General features: G+C 43.9%; 1 protein-coding gene across 1 annotated transcript in view; it reads right to left on the bottom strand.

Annotated features, from left to right (window-relative positions):
• Positions 1–2,726: 2,726 nt before the first annotated feature.
• The window catches only part of ESRP1 (epithelial splicing regulatory protein 1), a 49,513-nt gene continuing 34,439 nt past the window's right edge, over positions 2,727–17,800 (bottom strand). The window contains exon 15 of the mRNA XM_039706332.1: positions 2,727–2,857. The gene's annotated coding sequence lies outside the window, so the exon portion shown is untranslated. The remainder of the gene's footprint in view (positions 2,858–17,800) is intronic.

Genomic DNA, 17,800 nt, shown 5'->3' with positions numbered 1-17,800 from the left:
TTTGAAGAAGGTAGCAATCCCACATGAAAGAAAATGGAAGATGTTTGCCTTTGTCCAAGAGAGCAATTTGAGCAGCTACGTTTACTTGTGTGATTAGTTCTTCCATGAATACATTAAATCCACAAAATATTTTAGATTTCTTTCTCTGCCACAGCTGCTACTAGAAACTGATGCTGAAGCATTTTATGATGTCTCACTGAATTCCTGCTGCATTAGAACCAGTATGTGATGTTATTATTAGCTTTATCTTGACTAATTTATAAGTTGAATGCAGTTTTTCCATATCAAAGCATGTAAAGTGCAAAAAAAAAAGTTCAGTGCATTTTAGAACCTCCTTAATTACTAACATCTGAAGTCCTTTTTCTCCTAACTTGAGCTGCTTTCGTGGCATTTTGCACAACTTGGAAAAGATTCAGGTCTGCCATTAGTTCTTACTCTCTAATACAATGATGTACTGTGTAGGTTATCCTTCAAATGAATTTTTATTTGCAATTTTCTGGTTTCTTTCTCCAGGAAAAAGAGTTCAATAGCAGATACAAAGAATATAACCACTAGCCACAATTGAAGAACTAGTTATTCTTGTATTTGTCCTTTAGATGCTCAGGGAGGTAGGTATTTGCTGTGCAGATGCTGAATTTGGGCTCTGGGATGAGTAGTTTAATTACCAAAAAAAGCTGGAAGAAACAAGCTAAAAGCTGAGCATAGCTGGTGGAGCCTGAATTATGGTTAAAAATACATGGGTGGGGGTCAGCTGGAATTCTGAAAGCTGGCGAGTTTGACTTGAACTTTTTGCCACTGATAATTATGCATCGATTTTGCATCTCCTTTCCCTCCCCCCTTCCTCCTGCCCAAGCCCTAGCCCCTGTATACTAATGAGAACAGCTAACTTTACAAGTGTCCTTTGTAGTCATTGAAAGCCTCGAGACATTCCTTTTAAGGATTTTACTAGAATAACACTTTTCAATAAAGTGGCAGTTGAAGTGAGGCGTAGAAAAGATGCTAATAAATTTCACTGTGACTGGCTGGTTTTTAAGCTTCCTAAATTACTTCTAAAATAGCTTTTACTTTCTCCTTTGTGCAAGGCTGGGAGATGTATATATGAGCAGGGTTATAGTAAGCTAAGCGTTATGCAGAGTGTGATGATTCAGTAAAAGGAATTTTGGCCCTTGTTTCAGGTAACTTGCATAACTCACCGACACATCTTTGTCACTTAAATCTTCCATATAAGTATTTATCTTCATCAAAATACAGAACATGTCACTCCTTCGTGAGGGAACAGATCAAACATGGCTCATCTCGGTTTTGGAAGAACATTTTAAAAGATGTTGGACCAATTGAAGTATTGCCAGGAGGTTTCCATTGATTTGTTGCAAATTCTCCTTTTCTTTGCCTTGTGCTACACTATGCAAGCATACAAACTGTGATATGAAAGTCATCATCTGCTTTGTTTCCCAAGCAAGATAAAAATGTTGACCTGGGAAACAATAATTTTTCTGGGTTTTTATATATCTGTGTTTCAGAGGTGGCGTTTCTTTAGTATATTAAGTCTGTGCCAGTCCTCTCATACCAGTTGTTGGTTTCTAGAGAAACAAAGTGAAAATACATTTGGCCTTTACAGCATGCTTAAACTTTCTTCATTCATGAGTGAAAATGTAAGTTTACTTACAGGTTTAAATTTGGAATAAAATTGTGTTTTCATGATAGACATTTAGCTAGGTTTTATCTCTTTTTTTTCTGTATTGTGAAGAAAAAGATTGTTCAAAACACACAGATTTTGCAGTGGATGACATGAACTGTAGAATCAAAAGTAAACCGTGTAGATTTTTGTAACAAGTAACACTTCAATGCATTGGGGAAGAAATTTAATTTTTTTATATCTATATGTTTTGAGGGTAAGCGTAATTTTAAATAATGTTGTAAACAAATGCACTGAAGGCTCCCAACATCATCTTTCAATGTGCCTCTCTGTGGTGTTGTGCTAGCATGGCACTGGGCTGCCACAGATTTTTCATTTGAGGTCTACATTGCTGCTTAACTCCTCCTGAGTTTTCTTTATATAACTGGACAACTGTTTTCCTGACTGCCCAAAACTCAGCTTTGCATCCTAGTTATATCTTGTTCTTTGTACTCCCATGTTCCCTGAGCTCTTAAAAGTACCTCAATTTAGCCAGAAGTCTGGCAGGTAGAATGATTTTTGTCTGCCATTTCCCTCATGTGACCCATATCCCTCACTACTGTGTATTGTACCAGCACTTAGAATGTACTGTAAAAATTACACTGGCATGGTACTTGGCATGATAAACATGGTAGGAAAGTAGGAACTCCACCCTAAGTTCTTAAAATGTGGTTTAAAAAAAGTCTTTTTTTTAGCAAATAGCAAGCACATTTCATGGAAGGCAGAAGGGAGAAGGAGGATCTATGCTGGTTAATGCACAATTTAAGTTCTGGTCAGCTGGGGCCAGTCCCAGTGTTGGTGACTTCTCCAGGTCCATATAAAAAACATTTCTAATTCCCTCCTTGTCCCTGGCTCCATAATTTTCGTCTCTTCACCCTGCATTCCCTGCCTTAGCCAGGCCATTTTTTTTCAGCTTGTGGTTGAAGTATTTCACTTTTGCATGTCTTTTGTCCATGTCATATTACTCTTCCCAAATATTAAGTACCTTTGTTCTCTTCAGTTGCCTTTTGGTGGGTGCTTTTTCACTTGACTTTCAAATATCATCATTCAGTCACTTCTTAGTGGCCACGATCTGGTTAACTCCTTACAAACCTTGCAGTGTGAGTGTTGGAGGGCAAGTTACAAGTGTCCTTCATCTTCAGTTTGTACAGCATAGGGCAGAAATCAGAGGAGAAATCCTAGCTGCAATGAAATGAACAGATGAAGTTAACAGAAAAATTATTTTCAACTTCTATGGGAATTTCTTCTTTTTTTTTTTTGGTGTATTTTTTTATTTTTTTAGAAGTAGCTGGGAAATACCACTTAAAGTGGTACAATAACTACAGAAATGCTTTTGGGGGGACACAAAAATGACATCAGCGCACTCATTTCCTGAGTCAATGAGTTTGGTTCACTTTTTCTCTTCCAAAAATTATGTTTTAGCTGTGTGACTAACCTCAGTCACCTTTGTCAAAGCTGTAGAACTGCCATTATGCAATTTCCTTGGCAAAAAGCAGCTGCTGGAGAAGAATTGGTGCCCACAGAGAGGAAGGCTGCAGTGTGCCCGAGCTGCATTAGTAAACACTGTAAACTCCACAGCAGAGGAAGCTACAGGAAATCAGGCACCATAAATTCAGAGGCGTGCAGCATTAGCTGTTCCTTATGCAATATCCTGTATTTAAATTGTATTATTTTTGCTACCCATTATATAATACAGTGGTGTCTGGTGGAGTAATGCAGCCAGCTAAGGGTGCTCTTCATCACTGCAGGCATTAGGTAGGACATGAGCAATCAAAAGAAATTGTAAAAAACACCACATCTCTGTGTCCTGCTTGTAATTACTGACTTGGCAGGACTTCATTCATGAAGAGGTGCAAGGATAGGCTGTAAGCTCCTGAGCTATATGAAGAAGTTTAATATGTTCAGTTCCAAACCCAAGAACATATTTTATAGCTGCAACAATTTTAAAGTTAAAGGCAAAAAAATTCTGCTGGAGCTTTGAGCTTAGAAGCCAAGTGGTAAATTTGAGAATAAATGGACCTGCTTTCATTTTCCTCCCATGTAGGTACTTCAGTCGTCATCCAAGGAACTTCACTGCTCCCTGGCACACTATGGGGTTTGTATCATCAGCTGCCCCTCAGGAGATGACCTCTGATTGATTTTACAGTCCAGGGAAGTTGTAGTTTTCCAGCTCAATGGGATCACTTTTGGGAGCAGTGCTGACTTAAATACATTTTTCGTTTGGTGGTAAGGGATGAAACAGCACCAGGATAAAAATGTTTTAATTAGAGGAAATGGATCCTGGCTGGCTTAATAGTAAATATTTACTGCTCTAAGCATTTTACCATGAGAGATTGGGGCTTATTCTACTCGCATCACAACAATTGTCCTAGTTTCATGGCTTAAATCTACAGAAGCATGGGCTCGCAGTTAAAGTGCAAATTTGGGTTATTAGTGTTCTTAAATCCACATTGCAATGCCATTTCTTGTTTACAAGAGTAACTTAGTGTTCCAGAGGAAACCACACAGGGCTGAAGCAGTGACTGAATGCATGCATGTACATCCCAGCTTCTCCTGCAAAATGGAAGATGAGGGGGTGCCTAATCCTCTCCTGTTGCCAGCAGGCAGAATTGCCAGTTGCTGTTCCAGCAACACAGACCTACCAGTGCATGGATATGCCCCACTGGTGTGATATCTCCTCTCTATGTTGTTTTGGAAGGCAAAAAACCAGACAGTTATGTTTTCCATCTTGCTGTTCTGCTCTGTTGTTAGTTTTCACAAGGCTGCTCTGACAGCTGCTTGCCTCCAATGCCTCTGATGCAAACTTCCTCAGCTGCTGTCAGCTCTGACCTGAGCTGTGGCTGGATTCTGGATCACAGGACACAGAAAACTCATTCCCATAAAAAGGAGTAAGTCAGCCTGGAGTGTGCCAGACTGGTAGCAGGATGGAAATGAGAAACATAAATGTCCACATCTGCATTTGCATAGATCTATTCTTCTCCACTTTTTATTTTAAGAGAGGCCACAGATGTCCAGAATCTCTGGAAATCAAGCTCCCTACCTCAGTAGAGGTTTAGAAGTGATCCACAGTCCTTATGTTCACTTTTCCCCTTGTTTTCCTGGAGAGCCTTTCACAGCATGTTTGGTTTGTGGTGATCCTGTTCTCCAGTCTGCAGTGAAATAAAGATGCTTTGGGGCTAAAGAGCAAACATGCTCAACCTGGGTGCTGTGCATGTGCACACACAAGCATGGATCAGATGTGACTGGCTGAAACAGTACTTGTGTTCAGGATCAAATGTGCAGGTGTTTTATTGACACTAAGAATAAAAATAGACTTATACAAAGGACTGCTATTCATTAGATTTAAAACTAAATTTTCAGGGAAAAAATCTAGTAAAATCTGTGGAAGAATATAGTTCTGCTTTCTGTCTTGTAAAAGTTAAGGCAAATGTGTTTTAGTGTAATACTGCCTATGTCCTGCATGTCTTTCCTTGATAACTGCTCTTGAACAGGTCTTATCCTAGAAAAAGCAGATTAAACCCTACCAGAACTACCAAATTATTGTAAGAAATAGAATTACAAATGGATTTTGGTTTACTTGCTTCTTCCTAAACATAACAAAAATCCTTGTTGTAAGATATATATCAATGATGAACTCTTTGAAGAATGTCTTCATGCACTAGTGACTTAAGTTTGCAGCCAGCATAATACAGATCTGCCTTATTACTGCAATGGCTTTAGCTTATCTGTTATTGAAAGTCTCAATTATTTTGGCTTCAGTAATTTTAAATATGATTGCAGACACATAGAAGTTCAATTTGTGTTATCCAGGAGGCACTACTTTTAGGTTCATAAACTTTAGAAAGTTTTAGATTGGAGGTGAGAAGGTTTAACTGGAATGGTAAACCTAAATAGAGTACTGATTTTCCATGGGTGATTTCAGCTTCACAAGATGTTCAGTTTATTTGAGCTCTTGTGAATCAGCAGAGGAGATCAATAAATTGACACCAAATGTGATCTTTTGGAAGTGATAGTCATGGAATCACAGAATTATTTGAGTTGGAAGAGGCCTTTAAGATCAACCTGTTCCAACTCCCCTGCCATGGGCAGGGACCCTTTCCACTAGACCGGACTGCTCAAAACCCCATCAAACCTGCACTTGAACACTTCTGGGGATGGGGCATCCACAGTTTCCCTGGGGAACCCCATTCAGGAACCTCACCACCCTCACAACAAAGAAAAAGCCACTCCCCCTTGTCCTGTCATTACCCTGGTCAAAAGTCTCTCTCCAGCCTTCTTGCAGGGCCCTTTAGTACTGCAGGTCTCAGGAAAACAGAGCAGAGGGGGAGAATCATCTCATCATAAGGAAACCTTTAAAACTGTAGGGACTTTCATACTGGGTAAGAACCTGAGCTCTGGGTTGCTCAATATCTTGGATGCCAGTCAGCTGCTTCATATCACCCGCTGTGTGGTGGAATAGCCCCCAGCAGCTCTTGTCCTGATGTCTGGCAGTGTGGTTGCTTCTTGGTTAGAGTCCCTTCGGTGCTGTTGGATTTTGGAGCTTTAGCCATGGCTACAGTTGATTTTCCTGATGGCTCTGCAGGACGTTGTGGCTGTTCCAGTGCTTTCTGAGCCAGGAGAGCTGCCCTGCTGTATGGCCTGTGTCTGCTCAGATTCAAAGCTGCCTCCTGTGGATGGCACTGGGAGGCTGAGCTCTCCCTGTGAGAAGCAGAGGGGCTGGCCAGCCCATCAAACCTGACCACCTTGACTTCTGCACTTAATGCTGAGGGCTGATGGTCAAAGAGTAGGAATGGATGTGGAAGCTGCCTCCAGAGAGGCATGTGGGACTGCAAGTCATGCTCTATATGCAAGACTCCTCAGGACACATATCTGACCAGGAAGAGATACAGAAGATGAGACAGCACTTCACAGAGGTGGGATTTGAACCAACACAAAGATGGGAACAACTCTGGGGGAAAATGGTTTTATACACTCTAGATCAAGGGATCTACACTAACACCCAAAAGGGTACATAAGCTTCAATTCCCCTTACTAATTCCTAGAGAAAGAGGTTACTGAGACTTTGAGCAGATTATGGAGCCCCATCATGAGAGGAAAGATTGTTAGAGACCCATCTGGAGAATTGTCAATAGAAACAAACTCATGGGAAAAAGTAGTTGCATGACAGAGAAAACGAAGACAGGCTTGAATAGCTATCCCTGACTGCGTAGAAAAGGGTGTGGAAATGTGGACACTGACTGGGCAGCACTGACTGTCCTTTCTGTGCTGGTGTGCTGTTGGCCAGGGTGTTGCTGGGCTTTTGCCCTTTTCCTCTCACTGATTGACTCTGGGATTGTGGGTTTGCAGGACAAATGGCAGGACAGACATCGTTTGGGGGCTTGCCCTACATCAGTACTCCTCAACTCCCCAGCATTTGAGACATAACCTTTTGTCTAATGCCCCACTTAGAAGTCTCGGTCTCTATGGGGAAGTGGCAGAAGTACAGCACTGCCCAGTCTGATTTCTGTAATTGTGGCTGTAAAACAACCTGTGTGGTTATTGACTCTCAGTTGTTGCAAAGTGATTTTGAAAGCACTGGAGTTGTACCAGCTGCACCTTCCTCTTAACTTGCCCTTTTTTTCTCTGTGTTGAAGTTAGTTATTTGCTACTGCACTTTGACCCATATTACAGCAAATGAAATTAAGTATATCTATTGTCTTGCTGCTCTTTTGACTGTGCATTCAGCAAGAATGACAGAATTTTGTTGGTACCAAAGACTTCAGAACTTATGTTGTCATTTATAGGTCACAGCTGAAATTCATGGCCCTGGGTGCTCCTGGCATCAATAGCTTCCCTTGAAAAACTGCTGTTACTCAGTTGTTAATACTCACACTCTGTTTGGTGATGTCTCTGGAGCACAGCAAAGCTGATTATATAAATTACCACATCCTTATGTCCTGGATATAAGGATAAACCTCTTTCCCATGAAGACAGCCTGATATCGGCACAGGTTGCCCAGAGGTTGTAGTCTCTCTCCTTGGTGGGTTTGATTAGACTGGAGAAAACACAAAGTAACACGGTCTGACTTCAGGACTGTCCCTGCTTTCGACAGGTTTCTGGACTTGAGACCTCTTGAGGGATGCTTCTGACCTGAATTATCCTATGATCCCACAAAGTTGGCACATTTGCTTGCAGCAAAATATTCCTTTCTAATGCAGTACATGGAATTCACCCAGTGTTTCCCTAAATCTCAGCTAGGAATAAGGAATCCAGGCTATGTGAATGTAGTCCTTAGCAAGCATGTAATTACAAGGCTTTTCCCTGCCATAGGTTCATTCACCCTGACTACTCTCATTTAGGGTTATATGATTGAAAAGACCATTCTTCTCAGTTTCTCCCATGTCTAGATTCTGGTATTTCACACTGAAATCTGTGAGGTTTCAAAAGCAAAAGCATCCTTTCCCCTGGCACTGGTTACTCATCTACGGCAAGCAGGACGTCCACTGTTCTGAAACTGCTCAGGCAGACACATGCACTTTCTTCTCCAGCAGTAGAAAAGACAGACAAAAAGAATAGAAAGGATGGCAGATGTCATCTTTGTAGTTTAGGCATTCTTAGTTTCCTCCATGGCCCACACTTGGATCAATTGGATCATACCTTTGGACTCAAGAGGAAACAAACCACTGCAATGTTCATGTGTGCCCAAGGGCAAGGGTTATTCCTAAGAGGCCAAGAAAAAAGCCTTTTCCTGGATTTGTAGGAACCCAGTCCCCTGTGTTCTTAGGATTGTGTTCATAGAAGCAGCTCTTGTCTCAGCAAACCCAGTGCCTTAGGACTTGACAAGAGCTGACACCACCTTCTGTATCAGGAAGCAGTTTCCTGTGTACCAGTGATATCTCAGAAATTGTTCTAGGCTGGTGACTGTGTGGGTGTTTCTGATCACTGTGCCTGGACAACAAAACACTCCAATTTTGGTTGTTGAAGATGAAAATTAAATGTGAGGTCAAGTTTCTGTTTGGTACGTAATCAAATTCACATCCTTTGCTTCAGACAAGTCATGAACCTGAAACCACCTTACAGACATATCTATGTGCCTTGTACACCTCTCCTACCCAGCATATACTACTCCTGTTCTTCTCTTGGCAAGGGCATTAGGAAATTCAGAAGAAAGCCCACATGTATCTTAACAGGGCATGGCCAGCCCAGGCAGTTCAGCTGTCCAGACCTCCTGAAGCTCTCACTACAATCTCCAACAGCATAGGTAAGTTGTTCAGCTTTTCTGAATGACAGCATCTCTAAATCTCACCTGGAATATTGGTTGGCTAGCTTCCACAGGGATGGCTTCTGCAAAGTCAAACCAAACTCCCCCAAGGTTTCAGCTAAATAACGTCAAATATTAAGAAAAAATAAAAGGGTGGGGGGGGGGGGGGGGGGGGGGTTGGGTGGGATGTGTGTGGAGTTTTCTACAGTGGCAGAACACTTTTATTTCTTAGCAGAGTCAGACATTTGTAACAGACACACGGATGGTCCCAGAGCAGAATGTATATGCCCAACACATCTCCAAGAGCCAGCTCTGAGGAACCAACCATTATTTCCCAATTAAATATCAGAAATAGGGAATGATGGATGGTTTAATCAGGCCTGCTGCATAATTTACTCTGGGGTAGACCATTCACATTTTTTCCAAATGTGTCTCGGCACAAGGGCTTTTCTTGATGCTTAATTCTTTTCCTCTCTCTTATCTGAAATGCCATTATTCGCTGTTGTTCTTTGTGGGAGGCGTGACCAGAGGCTCACAGGCAGTGCAGGCAGAAGCACTGCTGCCTGCTCTGAACCACCGCAGTCCTCGCCCTTGTCTCCATCCCTGCCTTTCAGAAACGAGAAGAGCTTGTTTGGTTTTTCAACAAAACTGCTGAACTGTCTCCTGTAATACCCTATTATCCTATCCGGCTGCAATGCACTGCTTTTGATTTTTGCTTGGCTGGCTCGCTAGCAAGCCCCTTTTGCATGTGTGTGTGCTGCACTGGCGAGCAGGGATATGTCTGCCCTGCTACGTGTTTGGCCAAAACCAACCCATCCTTTTGGCACCAAACGAGATGTCATTACAGTCACCCTCTGGCCTCTCCCCCAGCAAAATGAGGCTATAAAAAAGAGGCAGGTCTCCAGCCGGTGCTGTTAGAGTTACTGAGGAGCGCTGGTGGCGGCCTGGCCGCGGCCTGGCCGGGCCGGGCTGCGGCCTCAGCGCGGGGCCTGCCCCGCACCGGCCGCGGTTCACTCCCCGCCCGGGCTGGGGCTTCTTGCCGGCGATCCTCGCACCTCCCTCAAGTGCGGAGTAGAGGCAGAGCGCTTACAAACGCCGTCTTTGAGCGTGGGGGTTCAGGATCTGCGCCAGCAGCCCGTGTCAGCTCTGAGCCTCCGTGTTGCTGTGTCAGGGGCTCTGACGGGGCAGATGAGTGCTTCCCCTTAGATACTCACACACACCAAAAATAGATGCTCCATTACTGCAGCGTGCTAGCTGACAGTCATGATAGGGCTCTGCTTACTAGTTCAGTTACATACTGACAATCTAGCCCCTTTGCATGCTTTATTTATCAGGCATTAATTGCAATTTCCACTTACCACGCCCAGCCGAAATCACTGCATTGTCTGTTCCAGCGGTCAGACATTTACTTATTTTTGCTTTTATTATTAGCATGAGAAAACTCAGTTATAGCAGGCATGCATACACAAACACACAGTAGTAGGTCTGTGCTGATGTTCTTAAAGATACACATCTGCTGATACTAAAAATAGCTCCTTGTCAGCAGCTTGGTAATTTTAGGCTCAATGAGAATTCATCCCCATGGTAACTGTACAGTTGTTGAATCATTTATTATTTGAGCTTCAAAATCACAACAGTGCCAGCAATTTTCATCCTCCAAACATTTTTAAGGACCTTTTGCAGTGTTGCAATACTCCTTGCTCCATACCATCAATATTTATCAAGTAAACAGCTGTAGCTGACTACCTGCTTCTCCTTGGACGTAGTGGGGCTGGGATACTCGATAGCAGGATGACAGTTGGAATAGGTTTCACTTTTGTGATAACAGCAGCCCCGTGATGTGGCTGTTTGTGTTGGTACACACAAAGCCCTGCAAACTCCCAACTGGCAAAATGAAACTTTAAAGTGTCAACCTAAGCCAGGGTCTTTGTCTCGAGAGCCAGAAAACAAGATATCTCAGGTCTCGGTGTTGCAAGAGGTTTTGTAGATAAGAGGCTGTTAGTTTTTAACCTCTCAGATAGGCGCTGTTGACCCCAAGCCGGTGGGGGACACACTGCCTGGCTTTGTGGAGATAAAAGTTGTTTGCACTTTCCCTTGCCTATAGATAATACTCGTAGCCATCTTGTGCTAAACCCGGGGAAGTCAGACCACTAGGCTAGCAAAGAGTAAGGTGAAGCTCAGGTTCCCTGAGACCAGCCCTTGCTCAGACTCTGTGCCACGGAGTCTCCACAGAGCAGGACCAGGGCAAGCTCTGCAGGGTGGGGCAGGAGGTACAGAGTGAGCACTGCCAGGTTTGAAACAACAGAAATCACTCAGCAGTAGAAACACTTCCAGAGCACCCAAATGGCAGTGCAATGGGGTGCCAGAGGCTGATTTCAGGATGGTGTAAATCACAGACAGCAGTGCTCTCAGCAGCGGCACACGTGACTTCTGTTGCACTGTTGCTGGCCGTTAGATTTACTGGCGTGCACAGCACACAGAGAGCTGTTTTGTTCCAGGTAGGAGAGGTTTAGTCCCTTTTAGTCTGACAAACTGGGATCTAAAAGACTGACCCAGAAACACAGAGGCTATTCCCAGGTGCCAGCAGTTGTAACACGATACACTTAACAGAGCTGCTTCTCCTGGGTTAAAACATGGCAGCTATTACACACTGTCAAGACTGATACCTTATTTTTAGATCAAATGCGCTTTAATTGTGTGAGCTTTTAAGAAGCTCTTGGACAAGGTGCTTTGAAATTGCCTTTTGTCTTATTAGCTCAGTTGAGTTGAACACAACAAAATAAGAATGTGCAGGCGGCTTTTACAGCTGCTGTGCAGCTGCCTTCTACCTTAAGCAGCATTCTGTAAATCTGTCAGTACCCGAAGTGTGTTGTGCATCACCCTGGTGGGATTTGTCAGGTGATCCTGGTGTGCACTGCAGGGAGAGCCAGCGTCTGCCATCAAGGAAAGCTCAGTTTCCCCTCCAGTGCAAGTGTATGATCATCACTGATGTCAGTTCAAGTCACCTACATGCCAAGACAATACAGTGGTTTTCTCACAGACACGAGCAGGAGAAAGTGGCCCATTCACAAACTAGCTCTGAAGCTGTCTCCTGGAGAAGCAGCAGCTATTCTTGATTCTTGATTCTTTATTCTTTATTCTTTCACCTAGTTCCTCAATCTTACTTAAACCAGAAATGGCCTTCCTTCCAGTTGGTTCAGCTGCTGTCAGTTCAGTCATTTATCCCAGAGCACATACAGAGAGAGATGTGGAAGACACTGCCTTTCTGGATTTCCACCTCCCAGGCTCCATCTTCTCGGGCTGGGAATTGCTCTCTGTGGCCACAGCCTGAGCTGGTGGAGGCAATGCCAGGTCTCACTGTGCCACAGACAGACATGTCAATAGCAGAATTACTTGCTTGTAGCAACAAAAAAGCTGGTCACAGCTCATAGGTTTTATAATGAGTTGGGAGGTGAAGAAAATCACCTGCACAATAAGCCAGAAGTGGAGTTTATTCTCAAACCCTTTGTGGCCAAGAGCTTGGCTTCAAGCAGCTTTTCCCACTTGCACACAGTGCTGGGTGGGTGCTTTGATTCTGCAGAGCAGGGTGCTGCCCATGAAATGGGGTGGCTGTGCCAGAGGCTCCCAGCTTTTCCCAAACATTGTTTTCCTCTTTTTTTCCTGACAAAGGATGAAGATCTGAGTAATGACCTCAAATATGCTGTTACTGCCCTGAGGCGTACAGCTAAGCACAGCACCCGGTTTTACATTGTCACTATTTTTACCTCATTATAATTTTTTGATCCTGCTTGGAGAGCAGTGGCAGGGGGTAAGAACATCCACATTGATGTGTGATGCTCCAGCAGTATTGCAGACCAAGGGTCCCCACAGCCCATGAGCTCCCCAGGTGGTTGTAAGCCCAGGTTACAGAAGCCTTCACCAGGCACCAGCGAGGGTGCTATTGAACCTGCAGAGCAGCTGCAATTGGTGACCACACAGGGAAAGGAGACCCAGCCTGCCTGAGACTGAGATCAGGTTGGGTTTGAAGCTTTGGGTACAGTCTCCTTGAACACAGGCTGCTTTTTAACCTTAAGTCAGAAAGAATTAATGAACATGTCATGCCATTCCATACTATTTTTGCAGTTGCTGTCAGAAAAAGAATCAAGTGTTAAAGCTCATGTCTCAAATCTGCCTTACTAGTTTTTCCCATCTGGTTGTAACTGTATTTCAGGGATGGCTCACAAGCAGTGGGGTGCTCTAGTAATGTCACTCTGTCACATTGTGCTTACTTTGTTATAGCTTTTGAGTGACATTTTTTCCATGTAATATCCCTTCCCACTTCACCTGAAGGCAGACTTGCATGGGCTGAAACTTTTTAATGCATGGGCTGCTTTGTTCTGTATTTGGCCTGAATACTTGCACTCCAAGTTACACATCAGTCTCTTAAAAAAATGCAGGTGAAGTGCTGCTGTGTGCCTTCTCATGTGGAGAGCACAAGAGAGACCTCCTGCTGCCTGTGGAAAGCTGGGAGTGCTGGGGAGCTTGCAGCAGACACCTTCCCCTGTGACTTGATGCTGGCTTTGATGTAGGGGCTGAGACTGGAAACTAAGCAAAGCCATGGGTGATCCTTTGTTTCCTGGAAGCCAGCAGGGCAGGTGGAGGGATGGTATGGACAGCATGGACAAAGCCAGCAGCCTCTGGATTGCAGCAGCCCATGCAACTGCTCCTGTGCATGGTGTCGGAACCCAGAGCATCTCTCTGGATGCCCTGGATGTCTCAAAGCCCTGGCAGGGGCTCGGAGACCCTGGCCGGAAGCCAAAGACACCTGAATGTGAGAAAATGAGAGAATTTCAGGCATGAATGGTGAGAGGATGGTATTCACTTGATAAAACTTGAATTATAATGCACTGTACAGGGGGGTTTGGAATTCTGTACATGGGTCGGGAGTCCCAAGATGGAGGAATTTGGGCATGCCCTGTCCTTCTTCTTTCTTCTCCTTGGCATCCATGTTCAGGATGATGTTGGCATGTGTGGATTGGTTCATGGTGAAGGTGCACTTGCCAACAAGGGCGAAAAGTATTGGAAATAGAAGGTAAATATCTAATACGTAGTTTTCACTATAAAAGAGACAACCGCCCCGTGGGTGGGAGAGAGTGCCCTTGGCTGTCTTGCTGATCAGACCTCAGCTGGACAGACAGAAAAACTTTGTAGATAAGGAACAATAAACTCAACTGAAGACCAAGATCAAGAGTCCAGACTCCTTCTTCGAGAGCGCGGCCTGCCCAGAACCACCTTTTCCCGTGCTGGGACACAGACAACTGACAGCTGACCCCGGCATATGGAAAGACACAAGACATTGGATTTGGTGCTAGAGATCTTAGAGCAAGCACTCACAAAATCCAATTCTGCTGCTGATGCTTCTTTATACAATGATGGGTAGATTCTCTCTGCAGGCACCAGTGTGTAACAGCTCTCTAAAAAGCAAACCAGGCTTGCTGATTAATGTACGCCATCTTTAATTTTCTCTGCACTCATTTCTGTACATTCTCATTTAATTCCTGTGCTATTATGGTGGGCTCTCCCTGCTAAGTGCACTTAAATGTGTCTGCAGCCATTGAGAGAAGACTCTTCTCTGTCCTTTTATCCCTCTGTCCCTCCTCATCAAAGATCTCACTGCAGCTGAGTTCATACAGCCTCAGCTCCTCCCCAAATCTCCCAAACACCAGCAGGAATTCACAGCAGGGCCTCAGCACTACCCATCCAGGCTCCCTGACTGTGGTGAGCCCAGGTCCATTCTTTTATCACCAGTCAGGCTGACAAATCAGCATGAAATCAGTCATTAATTGCTTGGGCAGACAAGGCTTGCAGCTTTTGAGGTCCAAACCACTCCTGCATTTGATTTCTCTTCTGTGGTGTAACAAAACTGGGTGGGATAAGTTTCTTACCCCAACTTGCCCATCACAGGAAGTCTTCACTGAGTGTGGGATGATTTGATATGCTGGTGCTATCATCAGGGTGAGCACCTCCAGCTGGCCTGCCCCAATTCCCCCTGGGTCTTCTCAGGCTGTTTCATTGCCTGTGATCCTGTGATGCTCTAGTGACAGACCTGTGCTGGTGATGGTGCTCTTTGGTTAGCACTGGGGCTCCCTTGTGTGTGCAGCCACCATTGTTCCAACTCCAAACTGTGGTCAGTAATAGCCAACTATAGAGTAGTTAAAGGTCTCTGTTGCTTCTTTATCCTAAGAATACCCTTGGACCCTCAGAGCTATGCCCACGACCCAGGGTGGTGTGTGGTGGCACAGGGCTGAGTGTGAGCACAGCTGGTGAGGGAAAAGGGATTTTCAAAGGGGGTTGCTTTCATACTATGAAATCATGGCCCCAGGATAGGATTAGGGGCGTACCTTGTAGGCAGAAGTGGTATCTTTCATTAACTGAAGAGATAATGTTGAAACACCCCCAAAGTTCAGGTGTGAGATGATATGATATTTCTGTGTTTCAGACAGTTTGTCGTAGGCAATGACAGGCAGTCTGGGTGGGGCTTACTGGAGTTCATGTGGGCTCCTTGCTCACCTATGGCCACTCAATCAGCCATCTCCCTCAAGCCCAGCCAGGCTGATGTGTGCAGCCACATTTCTCATTTTTACAATGAAGAAGTAAAATTGGTATTTAATAACTTTTCTCAGTGCAGTCACAGTCAGTTTCACAGCTGTTTTCCAGCTCGGTTCTGTAGGCAGTGTTTTGGCTCTATATCCTTTCAGCAGGGTTTGCTGCAACTTTGTTACTGCAGTGGCTCATTGCAGACTTGAACCACATTCCCTGGGGAGGTGCAGGTAATACACCAAGGAGCTGCCACACGACATACCAGAGCCACAGGAGAACAGTTTTTATCACCACGTTCCATTTACACCATGAAAACATTTGTTTTACCTTTGTTTCCTTTAGTAGGGCATGACCTGCCATCAGCTTCACAAACCAAGCAGGGCAGAGGTGGCAAAGGTGGGTGAAAGCAAACTCATCTTGCTTACACTCGCTCTGACTGCCCAGAGTGACCTACAGAGTGTAAAAGGATCGCTTGGCTCCTTTCTGGGTGAGGGCACAAGAGAGCACAGTTGTTTACATCTCCATTCAAGTGATTAACGATTAAATGACAACAAAGCAAGGAGTTTGTGCGGCTGGGAGCCCATGCTGAAAGAACCAGCTGTTCTGAGGGGCTGGCAAGCCCAGCAAACACAGGCTCCTTCCCCGAGTACAGCCCCAGAAAGGGACATGGTCTGGACCTTGGGAGATGCTGGGGAGTGGACAATGCCTGCTCTTTGTCATCCTTTCTCCTGGGGCAGTGCTTTGACATTTGCTCAGGATGGTTGCTTTGGGTCTCCTCTCATGCCCTTCCCTCCAGTGAGGGACACAGCCCAACTCTACCCTATTCCCAGCTCCAGAGAGGAGCTCCAAGGAGGTGACTCTAGGAAAAGCACAACAGGGCAGAGGTAGGAGCATAGAAAAAGAGAAGAAAGAAAAACTTACTCCATGTAACACAATAAATTCAAATATAGTCTTTATGAAAGTGTAATATATTTTTACCTTTTTTTTTCAGATTAATTCCAGTTACCTTCATATTAGAAATTCTTTACACATTCAAACACGAGTGATAGATTCTCATCTCAAGTTCAATCAATACTCTTAACCTCAAGAAAGTTACGTTGTGGAATTGGACTTTCATCTTTACTGATGGAGTCCCAGGCTTTCCTGCTTAAATAAATAAAATTGCCTCTAGCTGAGAACCTGCCTAACTGAGATAATGGAGATATTAAAGGATAGCAGAGCTGTGAGATTCACCAACTAAATTTGCAAAAAGAAAACAGACCATACACATTTCTCCCTTCTCTGGGAAACATTTCTAATTTGTTTTCTAAACCATGTACACATTATAACAGGGAAATAACATTCTATTCAGATTTAGGTTAAATTATATTTAATGTTGTAATGAATTTAAACAGAGATGTATTGAAAAGGAATAGAAAAATTCATTTCTGAAAACACAGAATACAAAAATTCCAAAACATAAAAGAGCTTGTGAAAAATAGCAAAATACATATGATCTGAGCTGGGGGCTAAGATGTACAGCTAACTTTATAATATCTGAGATCAGGGTCCTAAGAAAAAAAAAACAGTATGATCACAAAGATGAACATCCGAAGAGGACATCTTGTCCACATCTGTGCCTGACAGTGGGACCAGTTATACCAGTGCCATTTCTGATAAGTGCTTGGCCAACCAGTCCCAAAAGATTACCAGGGTGGAGACTGTGCAGCCTGCCCAGGCAGTTCAGATCAGTCTTTAACTACTGCTGGTAGGAGAAGGTTTGTTCTGAACCCTTAATCCCTGCCTGTAACTCCATCCCTTGCTTCTGGTCCCATGCACAATGGGAAGAATTGATTTCTTCTTTCTTCATAGCTACATTTTTAATATACTGTTCTCATACTTTTCTCCAGCCTCCTTTCACCAAACTAAGCAATGCTAAAGCCTTCAGCAGGCCTGGGGGAAGCTGTTTTCATGTTGCTTCCCTTCACTCTGCAGTTTTTGAGCAAATTGTTGGTTATAAGTTTTTGCTGAAGTTTTACAGTTATAGTGTAGAGAATACTTGGAAAAATACAAAAGCATCCCAAACCAGAAGCCCATTGTGCAACCCAACATGAAATTAAGTTTTTGCAAAAGCATTTAACTATTTTTGCATTCAGTTTGTGATTTATATTTCCAAACATTTTCTGGCCTACTGCTTCCCATCCTCTCATTGTCTGTCTCTATTTGCACACTTGAGATATTCCTGCACAGATAATAGGCAAAAATTATATTCCCCCATCACTTCCCTAGTGGCTTACATAGGCTAATTTTCCTTTTGCATAACTATT

The sequence above is a fragment of the Passer montanus genome, unplaced genomic scaffold (assembly GCF_014805655.1).
Source record: "Passer montanus isolate IOZ18808 unplaced genomic scaffold, ASM1480565v1 scaffold19, whole genome shotgun sequence".
Classification (NCBI taxonomy): Eukaryota; Metazoa; Chordata; class Aves; order Passeriformes; family Passeridae; genus Passer; species Passer montanus.
Note: the sequence above shows the minus strand (reverse complement) of the source record. Positions and strands in the feature narration are given on the sequence as shown.